Source organism: Neolamprologus multifasciatus, chromosome 16 (genome assembly GCF_963576455.1).
Source record: "Neolamprologus multifasciatus chromosome 16, fNeoMul1.2, whole genome shotgun sequence".
Lineage (NCBI taxonomy): Eukaryota > Metazoa > Chordata > Actinopteri > Cichliformes > Cichlidae > Neolamprologus > Neolamprologus multifasciatus.
In genome coordinates, this window is record NC_140454.1 from 2,799,290 (window position 1) to 2,811,597 (window position 12,308).

At 46.7% G+C, this 12,308-nt stretch overlaps 1 long non-coding RNA gene across 1 annotated transcript; it reads left to right on the plus strand.

Annotated features, from left to right (window-relative positions):
• The first annotated feature begins 2,827 nt into the window (after positions 1–2,827).
• LOC146500001 (uncharacterized) lies at positions 2,828–3,864 on the plus strand. The gene is made up of 2 exons (XR_014869926.1): positions 2,828–3,476; positions 3,627–3,864. It is a non-coding gene; the product is annotated as an uncharacterized LOC146500001 (long non-coding RNA).
• The last annotated feature ends 8,444 nt before the right edge of the window (positions 3,865–12,308 follow it).

Sequence of the window (12,308 nt, forward strand, 5' to 3'; positions counted from 1 at the left end):
GGATCACATTGTGAGACTGGAGACTGTTTTGAAAAGACTGAGGGATACGGGGCTGAAGGTTAAGGTTGAAAAGTGCCATTTCCTCCAGCCCAAGGTCAACTTTCTCGGTCATGAAGTGTCGGCTCAGGGAATAAGCACAGATCCTGACAAGATAAGCGCTGTGGCAAAATGGCCCATTCCTAGTACTGTGAAAGAGCTAAGGTCATTTTTAGGATTTTGCAGCTACTATAGAAGATTCATTGAGGGCTTTTCCCAAACTGCGGGGCCACTCCATGATGTAGTGAACGTCTGTGTTAAGGAGATAAGTCCTGTCAGGGCTAAACAGCTTTTTGCTTCAACCTGGACACCACAATGTTTACAAGCTTTTGAGTTGCTTAAGGAAAAGTTGACTAGTGCCCCTGTTCTAGGCTATGCTGACTTCAATCTCCCTTTCACGCTGGAAATGGATGCTAGCAGTCTTGGATTAGGTGCTGTTCTGTCCCAAAAGCAGGGGGGAAGGAATAAAGTCATAGCTTATGCTAGTAGGAGGCTCAGAGGGGCTGAGAAGAATGATCAAAACTTTAGCAGCATGAAGCTCGAACTCCTAGCATTAAAGTGGGCAGTCACAGAAAAATTTAGGAGTTATCTGCTGGGGTCCAAGTTCACAATCATAACGGATAACAATCCCCTGTGTCACCTGCCCACTGCTAATTTAGGAGCCATTCAACATAGCTCAGCTGTCTGTGTTTGACTTTGATGTCAAGTATCGCCCTGGCCACTGCAACACTGCCGCTGATGCCCTCTCTCGGCAACCAACAGATGACACGGCAGAACCTGACAGTGAGGATGCAGAATATGATGGCTCTATAGCCATATGTAATGTGCTAAGGGCAGGTACAAGTCTAGGCTCAGATCTTGTCATGGCTGGAGTTGAGGCTTGTAGGATCAGACTGCTGCAGGCCTCCGAACCAGATGAGGAAGCAGTCAGTGAGGCTGTGCTGGGCAACACCCCAACTACTCCAATGCAGAACTCTATCGCTTCCAAGTGTCAGACCCGACAATTGGTGTCTTGAGAGAGTTTTGGAGCAGACAGAAGAGACCTACCTACAGAGAGAGAGGGGGTCTGTCTAAACCGGTACGTTCTCTACTGAAGCAGTGGCCTCGGATCAGAGAAAAGGATGGACTGCTATACCGTGTGATTGAGGATGCTCACCTTGGACAGTGCCATCAGCTGCTACTACCTGCCTGCCTTAAAGAAAAAGTGCTCAGGAGTGTGCATGATCACATGGGACACCAGGGAATTGAACGCACACTGGGATTGTTGAAACAAAGATGTTTCTGGGTGGGCATGTTTGAAGATGTTGAGCACTGGGTGAAGAAATGTCAGAGGTGTGTGTTAACAAAGATGCCTCAACCCAAAGTTCAGGCACCCCACGCTCCATTTTTGGCTACCCGCCCACTTGAAGTTGTTGCTGTTGATTATACCACCCAAGAGCGGGCTACAGATGGTCGTGAAAACGTTCTTGTAATGACTGACGTGTTCACCAAGTTCAGTCAGGCATTTGCCACACGAGATCAAAAAGCAGATACCACAGCTAAGATTACCCTGAAAGAGTGGTTCATGAAATATGGGGTACCAGAGCGCCTACACTCAGACCAGGGCAGGAATTTTGAAAGCGCCGTGATTGCTGAGCTATGCAAACTGTATGGAGTCAAGAAAACTCGTACAACACCCCACCACCCTCAGGGTAACCCACATTGTGAGAGGTTCAACGGGACTTTGCACAAGCTCCTGCGTACGCTTCCCCCTGAGAAGAAGCGGCGCTGGCCCGAGCATCTGTCAGAGCTGGTGTATGCTTACAATGTCACGCCGCACTCAACCACAGGGTATTTTCCCCATTACCTGCTGTTTGGGGTCCACCCACATCTACCCATTGATGCATTGTTGGGCCGGGAAGAAGTAAAGGATGACAAACTGGACTGGTTATTAGTGCATCAGGAGCGTCTCCAGGATGCACATGCCAGAGCCAGAGAATTTGCCGAACGGAAGGCTGCAGAGAGAGTGGTTCAGCAGCAAGGAAAGGTGTTCTGTCCACCTGTTGACATCGGACAGTTTATGTATCTCCGTTACCGACCACCAGGAAGGAATAAGATTCAAGATGCCTGGGCAGCCCCTGTGTATAAAGTGGTTGATATCCAAGGGACAACATACACAGTAGTGCCCCTGGGAGGAGGGCCGGTGAAAAGAGTCCACAGATCTAACTTGAGGCCATGCGTGGGGTCTATACCTGCACCCAAGCCAAGGCTACGTGACCAGGAAGTCAGTTCTGCAGATGAGCACCAAGTGTCTGATACAGAGGTTGAGCATCCAGAGTTTGCCTTGATGGAGGAGGTCCAGTACCCAATGGAGCTGCCAGTGGCTCAGGGACGTGGGAACTTGGTTCCGACGGTCGACGAACCTGGAGACCAATTGGAGAATGGAACTGAAAATGTGGGTGAGGATCTACTAGGGCAGGAGAGCAGTGACAACCCTGATGACCTCAAGGTGGAGCCAGCAGCTTGCCTTAAACCTGGACCAGGAAGCATTGGATTCTCCAGCGAAGAATCGGTGGCGAAACCTGTTCCAGCTACTAGGAAAGGAAAAAGAGAGAAAGCGGAGGCAGGTCCACCCACACCTGCTACACGCAGGAGTAGGAGAGAAACTGCAGGGGTCCACACAAACCCATTTAATCTACCTAGGTCAGCATGCAATGCAGTATCCTTCAGTGCAGATGTACTCTCCCAGGTGTTAGCCGGTATGGTTCTCGACACCACCAAACTCAGGGGAATGGTGAATGAGTAGGGGGTCACCGAGGACGTTGACTCGTAGCAGGGGAGAATGTAGCCAAGTGAACTAATACTAGATATGGAAAGGGTTTAAAAAGAGGGGATTGTGTTTTTGACTGATTGCCTGTCTACCAGAGGTCTGTTGTAGAGTTGTCATGGTGATGACTAGACCTTGCATTTTGGGGGTATACTGTCCCTTTAAGAGACACTGTAAGCCAGAGCACGCATGCACTCAAGTTTGCGTCACACACTGAGCGCTGTGAGTGGGAGCACTGGAGAGTTAGAGACTGCAAAATATTCTGTGGCTAGCTACACAAGAGGTAAATGTGCTAAAAAAGTGTAGCATACTGCAAAATATTGTCACCAGTGTTGTAGTAGACTGTAATTAGCTAAGTTTCTTTAGCAATGACTCCATGTTTGTGACCATTTCTGTAGAGTTCTTAACGCGCGACGGGTGCATGTTTAACGGTCACGTGCTGTGAAAGGGACTGAAGAGTGGGTTGGCGTGAGTAGTTACAGTGTCCTAACAGATTTCAAAGTTGTTAAGTTTATACTGTTATTCACTTTGCATAACTCTGTATGTTTCTGTTTGATTCAGAGGGGAGATCACTTGCTGTGTGATTCCTGCATGTGTACTTGTCCTAGCACAGTAGCTGTGTGGAGAAACCGAAGTGAGTTCATGATGTTCTCCCATAGAAATGTATGTTTAAAAGAGAGTTTACAGTGCACTTTATTGCCAGTTGACCTGTGAAGTTGTGGGATGTAAACAATGTGTTTATTTGTTTTGTTTTCTCTTTTTTGTTGTATTTGTTTCTTGACAGGTCACTACTGTTGTCTATACTGTTTGAATTTAACATGTACATATGATAGTTACTGTTGTCTCAGACCCTGAAAGGCAGTTTTAGGCTGAGCCAGTGGAATAGTTAAATTTTGCCGTTTCACTCAAAACTACAGAATTAAAACTGTGCTCCTCCGAGTACAGTCGGAGAATAAAAAAGCCCACAAAATAGTATTTCCTGTGTCCTGTCTCATTCCCCATGACCGGGCCACATAAAGAAGGGACTGGAGAAACATGACCTTCTTAATAACCTCCAGTTGGGATTTAGAAAGTCACACTCCTCAGAAACTGCTCTTGTCAAAGTCACAAATGATCTTTTAATGGCTGCGGACAGAGGTGATTGCTCAGTCCTTGTCCTATTGGACTTTAGCTCGGCCTTTGACACCATTGATCATCAGATCTTAATCCACCGCTTCAATAATATGGTAGGGATATCTGGATCTGTTCTGAAATGGCTCACCTCATTTCTGGCACATGGAACATTCTTAGTTTCAGTAGGAAACTTTCGCGTAGTTGTAGCTAAATTGTCATGGGGAGTTAGAAGGAGTAACTAAACACTGTGTCAGATGTTTAGTTACTCCTCGGCCTCCTTTAGCAGTAATGATATCTGTAACAAATGTAGCATATTTGCAGCTCTGGAGGCCAGGATTACTGAATTGGAGACTCGGCTTCTCACCCTTCATTCACCCTTAGCTAGCCAGGCCCCTGTAGCTGGTGCAGCCGAAGATAGCGTAGGCCCCACTAGCTGTTCCCCGGCAGACCCCAAGCAGCTGGGGAAAGAGGGGGGCTGGGTGACGGTGAGGAGGAAGCATAGTCCTAAACAGAAGCCCCAGGTACACCACCAACCCGTTCATCTGTCTAACCGTTTTTCCCCACTCGGCGACACACTTGCCGGGGGTCAAACTCTGGTAATTGGTGATTCTGTTCTCGGACATGTGAAGCTAGAGACACCGGCAACCATAGTCAATTGTCTTCCAGGGGCCAGAGCAGGCGACATTGAAGGAAATTTAAAACTGCTGGCTAAGGGTAAACGTAAATTCAGTAAAATCATAATTCACGTCGGCAGTAATGACACCCGGTTACGCCAATCGGAGGTCACTAAAATCAATATTGAATCGGTGTGCAACTTTGCCAAAACAATGTTGGACTCTGTAGTTTTCTCTGGTCCCCTCCCCAATCAGACCAGGAGTGACATGTTTAGCCGCATGTTCTCCTTAAATTGCTGGCTGTCTGAGTGGTGTCCCAGAAACGATGTGGGCTTCATAGATAATTGGCAAACCTTCTGGAGGAAACCTGGTCTTGTTAGGAGAGACGGCATCCATCCCACTTTGGATGGAGCAGCTCTCATTTCTAGAAATATGGACAAATTTATTAAACCCCTCAAAATATGACTATCCAGAGTTGGGACCAGGAAGCAGAGTTGCAGTCTTACACGCCTCTCTGCAGCTTCTCTCCTCCTGCTACCCCCCCAAAAACCCATCTCCATAGAGACTGTGTCAGCTTCCAAAAAGACAAAAAACAAACTAAAAACCAGCAACAACTTAAACAGAAACAATTACAAAGAAAGAACAATACAGTATCCACGTCTGAACCAAAGAGTAAAACAGTGAAATGTGGATTATTAAATATTAGGTCTCTCTCCTCCAAGTCTCTGTTAGTACATGACTTAATAATTGATCAACAAATCGAGTTACTCTGCCTTACAGAAACCTGGTTGCAGCAGGATGATTATGTTAGTTTAAATGAATCAACACCCCCGAGTTATTCTAACTACCAGAAATCTCGAAGCACAGGTCGAGGGGGCGGTGTGGCAGCAATTTCTCACACCAGTTTATTAATTAATGAAAGACCAAGACAGACTTTTAATTCATTTGAAAGCCTGATGCTTAACATTGTCCACCCCAGCTGTGAAACTCAGAAACCAGTCTTACTTGTTATCATCTATCGTCCACCTGGGCCTTACACAGAGTTTCTGTCTGATTTCTCAGACTTTATATCTAATTTAGTTCTGAGCTCAGATAAAATAATTATTGTGGGTGATTTTAACATCCATGTAGACGCTAAAAATGACAGCCTCAACACGGCATTTAATCTGTTATTAGACTCAATTGGTTTCCCTCAAAATGTAAAAGAATCCACCCACCACTTTAATCACACTCTAGATCTTATTTTAACATATGGCATAGAAACTGAACATTTAACAGTGTTTCCTGAAAACCCTCTCCTGTCTGATCATTTCCTGATAACATTTACATTTACAATAATTGATTACACAGCAGTGGAGAGTAGACTTTATCAAAGTAGATTTCTTTCTGAAAGCGCTGTAACTAAGTTTAAGAATATAATCCAGCCACTGTTATCATCGTTAATGCCCTGTACCAACACAGAGCAGAGCAGCTATCTGAACGCTGCTCCAACAGAGGTCAATCATCTTGTTAATAATTTCACCTCCTCACTACGTACTCCTGTGAAAACTAAGGTCTCTAATCAGAAGTACCTGACTCCGTGGTATAATTCTCAAACACGTAGCCTAAAGCAGATGACTCGTAATATGGAGAGGAAATGGCGTGTCACAAATTTAGAGGATCATCATTTAGCCTGGAGAAATAGTTTGTTGCTTTATAAGAAAGCCCTCCGCAAAGCCAGAACAGCTTACTAATCATCACTGATTGAAGAAAATAAGAACAACCCCAGGTTTCTCTTCAGCACTGTAGCCAGGCTGACAAAAAGTCAGAGCTCTGTTGAGCCAACCATCCCTTTAACGTTAACTAGTAATGACTTCATGAACTTCTTCACAAATAAAATTTTTACCATTAGAGAAAAAATTACCAATAATCATCCCACAGATGTAATATTATCTACAGCTACTCTTAGTACCATTGATGTTAAGTTAGACTCTTTTTCTCCAATTGATCTTTCTGAGTTAACTTCAATAATTACTTCCTCCAAACCATCAAAGTGTCTTTTAGACCCCATTCCTACAAAACTGCTCAAAGAAGTCCTGCCATTAATTAATTCTTCCATCTTAAATATGATCAACCTATCTCTAATAATCGGCTATGTACCACAGGCCTTCAAGGTGGCTGCAGTTAAACCTTTACTCAAAAAGCATCTCTAGACCCAGCAGTCTTAGCTAATTATAGGCCAATTTCCAACCTTCCTTTCATATCAAAAATCCTTGAAAGAGTAGTTGTCAAACATCTAACAGATCATCTGCAGAGGAATGGTTTATTTGAAGAGTTTCAGTCAGGTTTCAGAGCTCATCACAGCACAGAAACAGCTTTAGTGAAGGTTACAAATGATCTTCTTATGGCCTCTGACAGTGGACTCATCTCTGTGCTTGTCCTGCTAGACCTTAGTGCAGCATTCGATACTTTTGACCATAATATCCTATTAGAGCGATTAGAACATGCTGTAGGTATTACAGGTACTGCACTGCAGTGGTTTGTATCATATCTATCTAATAGACTCCAATTTGTGCATGTAAATGGAGAGTCCTCTTCACACACTGAGGTTAATTATGGAGTTCCACAGGGTTCAGTCCTAGGACCAATTCTGTTTACATTATACATGCTTCCCCTAGGCAGCATCATTAGAAGACATAGCATACATTTACACTGCTATGCAGATGACACCCAGCTCTATCTGTCCATGAAGCCATATAACACACACCATTTAGTTAAACTGCAGGAATGTCTTAAAGACATAAAGACCTGGATGGCCGCTAATTTTCTGCTTCTTAATTCAGATAAAACTGAGGTCATTGTGCTCGGCGCTGAAAAACTTAGAAATATGGTATCTAAGCAGATTCTTACTCTGGATGGCATTACCTTGGCCTTCAGTAACACTGTGAGGAACCTTGGAGTCATTTTTGACCAGGATATGTCCTTCAATACACATATTAAACAAATATGTAAGACTGCATTCTTCCATTTGCGCAACATCTCTAAAATTAGAAATATCCTGTCTCAGAGTGACGCTGAAAAACTAGTTCATGCCTTTATTACTTCCAGGCTGGACTACTGCAATTCATTATTATCAGGATGTCCAAAAAACTCACTGAAAAGCCTTCAGTTAATCCAAAATGCTGCAGCAAGAGTACTGACAGGGACCAAAAAGAGAGAGCAGATTTCTCCTTTTTTGGGTTTTGCTTCCCTTCATTGGCTTCCTGTTAAATCCAGAATTGAATTCAAAATCCTGCTCCTCACATACAAGGTCTTAAATAATCAGGCCCCATCTTATCTTAATGACCTTGTAGTACCATATCACCCTATTAGAGCACTTCGCTCCCAGTCTGCAGGCCTACTTGTTATTCCTAGAGTATTTAAAAGTGGAATGGGAGGCAGAGCCTTCAGTTTTCAGGCCCCTCTTCTGTGGAACCAGCTTCCAGTTTGGATTCGGGAGACAGACACTATCTCTACTTTTAAGATTAGGCTTAAAACTTTCCTTTTTGCTAAAGCATATAGTTAGGGCTGGACCAGGTGACCCTGAATCCTCCCTTAGTTATGCTGCAATAGATGTAGGCTGCCGGGGGATTCCCATGATGCATTGAGTTTTTCCTTTCCAGTCACCTTTCTCACTCACTATGTGTTAATAGACCTCTCTGTATCGAATCATATCTGTTATTAATCTCTGTCTCTCTTCCACAGCATGTCTTTATCCTGTCTTCCTTCTCTCACCCCAACCGGTCGCAGCAGATGGCCGCCCCTCCCTGAGCCTGGTTCTGCCGGAGGTTTCTTCCTGTTAAAAGGGAGTTTTTCCTTCCCGCTGTCGCCAAAGTGCTTGCTCATAGGGGGTCATATGATTGTTGGGCTTTTCTCTGTATCTATGAAGCGCCTTGAGGCGACATTTGTTGTGATTTGGCGCTATATAAATAAAATTGAATTGAATTGAATTGAGTCCCACAAGGTTCGATTCCAAGCTCCCTATTTATTTCATTATATATCCTTCCTTTAGGCCATATCATTAGCAGCTTAAAAATTATTTCCTACCATCTTTACGGAGATGATATCCAATTATCAGCCGGAAAAGGGTGGAGTGCCCACTCCGCGTCATGGACGAGATCCTGCCCCAAGTGGAGGGGTTTAAGTATCTCGAGTGATGGGAGAAGGGAGCAGGAAATCGACAGATGGATTGGTGCAGTGGCTGCAGTGATGCGGACGCTGTACCGGTCTGTTGTGGTGAAGAGAGAGCTGAGTGTAAAAACAATGGTCACGAGCTGTGGGTAGTGACCGAAAGAACGAGATCGCCAATACAAGCGGCAGAAATGGGTTTCCTCCAAAGGGTGGCTGGCCTCTCCCTTAGATATAGCGTGCGAATGTCGGCCATTCAGGAGGGGCTCAGAGTAGAGCCGCTGCTCCTCCACATCGAAAGGAGCCAGCTGAGGTGGTTCGGGCATCTGACAAGGATGCCCCCTGGGCGAGGTTTTCCGGGCATGTCCGGGTCAGACCCTGGACATGCTAGAGAGGTTATATCTCTCGGTTGGCCTGGGAATGCCTTGGTGTTCTGCCGGATAAGCTGGAGGAGGTGGCTGGGGAGAGGGAGGTCTGGGCTTCTCTGCTTGGGCTGCCACCGCGACCCAGCCCCGGATAAGCGGAAAAAATGGATGGATTGATGGATGGATATCCAATTATACGTCTCCTTTAAACCCTGGGAATTAGACAAATTATCCACTCTAATGGACTGTCTTAAAGAGGTTAATGGTTGGATGATAAACAATTTCTTGCAGATGAATGCAGACAAGACTGATCCTTGCCCCAGAGAGCATCAAGCTCCAAATTAGTCAACGTCTGGGTCCTTTTTCATCTTCATTAAAAGCTACCGCTCGGAATCTTGGGATGATTTTTGATCTATCACTGTCTTTTGATGCTCATGTCAAGTCTGTGACCCGCTTCGGCTTTTTTCCTCTAAGAAACATTACCAAACTCAGTACTATTGTATCCACAGGTGTGCTGGAGATGCTTGTCCATGCCTTCATCTCCTCTTGTTTAGATTACTGTAACACACTCTTTTCTTGTCTGTCTAAGGCTTCCCTGAATTGCCTCCAAGAGATCCACAATGCCGGAGCCAGGGTTTTATCCCACAGTCATAAATTCTCCCATATCACCCATGTGAGCATGAGCGCGCTTGTTTTTAAAAGGTTCCTTCATGTAATGATCTGCTAGAGGGTGTGGGGGGCCACAGCCCCATCCTCCAGGGCATGAAGCAGGTATGGAGGAGATCCAGGCTCCAGACATCCAGAGGCCCTCAGAACACAAGAGACCAAGGAAGACCAACAGAGGGGCAGCTGTGCCACTATCCCAGAAAGAGCTGAGGAGAGTGTCAGATGAGGGGTCACTCAGCAGCCGCGGAGCATAAGCCAGGGGGGTTTGCAGTGACGTGCCCGTGAGCTCCGCCGGCAGCCAGCTGTGCCAGAGTGACCGAGCCCCAGGCCGAGAGGCCGGGGGCACCCCACCCCCGAAGTGGGCCGAGCGAGCCCCAGGCTCCAGGCTCCAGGCCCCGATAAGCAGCCACCAAGGAGTGAGCCGGTGTGTACCTGAACGCCCATCCCCGGACACAAAGAACCACCAACGCACCGATGTCTGAGGGCGTCTGCCACTGGTAGGGGAAGTGGTGGGGGAGATAGGCCTCCATACCTTGGAGGACCTGGGATGTCCCCAGAGAGGTGGCGTCTGATACCCAACCTGACATATGGACACAGACAAACAGGCACACACAGATACAGACATCCATTCCCACCTTCATGCTCTCATATGCAATTACTCAACACTCACCCAACGTGGAGACAGACATAGAGAGACGCTGTACACACAATCACACTCCCCACGCATACTCTAAGCCCCGGGTCTAGGTACCCTTGCCCCTGGAGGGGGAAACTGCACCCAGACCCAGGTGGTGTTACCCTTTTCCCTGCGGTGGGGAGATGCAGATCGCTCCAACTCCACAGCAGCAGGGAGGCCCCACACTCCAGACCCCAGTCGGACGGCCAACTTCTCCTCCCAGCCCCCCCGCTCCAGCAGGCCGCAGAGAAAGTGTACTTTATTAGAGAACGGGGGTGTGTGAAGACTCCAAACCTCCCTCCGCCCGCTCATATGTAGTGTTGATGCATGTGTGTTCTAAGGTGCTTTTAAAACCCAGGAGGGCGTGGAGCTACCTGCCAGAGAGCAGCAGGTAAGCGCATAGCCCCTCCTGCTTGCCCTCAATGTCTGTATTTAAAATTGAGAGGTGGGCAACGATGGTCTTTTGGATTCCGTGTAGCGTGCCCACCCCCAAGATCCTATATGTATGTGTTATGATAGTGTGAGTAATGTGAATGTTGTGAGATAAAATTGAGGCAAAGGCAGCCAGAAGGGGACAGAGGGGGGTGCCTCCCCTGCACCCTGGTGACACATCTTTACCCCAAGGGCCTGCATGTGTGGGTGATTGTGGTGGAGCAGGAAGAGGGAGGCAGCTGGAGATGGGGAGGGAAGGGAGGGGCAAGTGACCCCTTCATGAGGCCAGCTCCCCTGCTGACCTCAGTAGGCAGCCCCATACTCCGCAACCCGCCAGGGAAAGGGGGCCCAGGCCAATCCGGACCGGGGCCCAGTTCAGCAGCGCCGCCCGGCCCCGCAGAGCCCGGGACAGCCCACCCGACCCCACCACAGAGAAAACTGCACCCACCCCGTCATCCACTCATCTTCCAAACTACACAAGACAATAGACGCCCAGGCTGAGATCTTCCTCCACCACTCCTGTATCTCCCCCTCCTGCAGAGTGAGTTCTTGAAGAGAGGAGACCTCCTGCACGATGTAACAACCTCCCCTACCAATTACCTACTCTAATGTCTTTCTCTTGGCTGACACAATATACTTAACATTAACCACAACACATCAACTTTAAAATTCACCCCAATATCAACAACCATAAACTTTCATCAGCTATTTCCCCAGACTTAACTTTTATTGTCAGAAATTACCCAAAATCACCACAAATCTACTGAACAGACTTTACAATTTGTTTAATTTCACCACTACTGAGCCAATTTAACAGTGAAGATTATTAAGTCAGCGAACAGATAATTTAGAATTCATCCAACATGCACACTTTGTTTTAACAGGTGATACAGGTTGTGGTTAATGTTAAGTATATTGTGTCAGCCAATCGTGGCTCAAGAGTTGGGAGTTCGTCTTGTAATCGGAAGGTTGCCGGTTCGAGCCCCGGCTTGGACAATCTCGGTCGTTGTGTCCTTGGCCAAGACACTTCACCCGTTGCCTACTGGTGGTGGTCAGAGGGCCCGGTGGCGCCAGTGTCCGGCAGCCACGCCTCTGTCAGTGCGCCCCATCACCAGTGTGTGTGTGTGTGAATGGGTGGATGACTGGATGTGTAAAGCGCTTTGGGGTCCTTAGGGACTAGTAAAGCGCTATACAAATACAGGCCATTTACCATCTACCATACAGAGTGCACATGATGTCACAGAGGAACCAGCAGCTATCTATGAGCACAATTTGGAAGAACATGACAAGACCTACACCAAAATCAGCTGCGGAGAGTGACAGAAGGAGGACGTAGTTGGCGGGTGTGGAGCTGCCTGAAGAGGAAGAATGGTAATACGTCTTACTAGTGTAATGTTTCACTTATCATTCATTGTAGAGGAAAAGCTTAAATAACATTAAAAAAAAACAACACA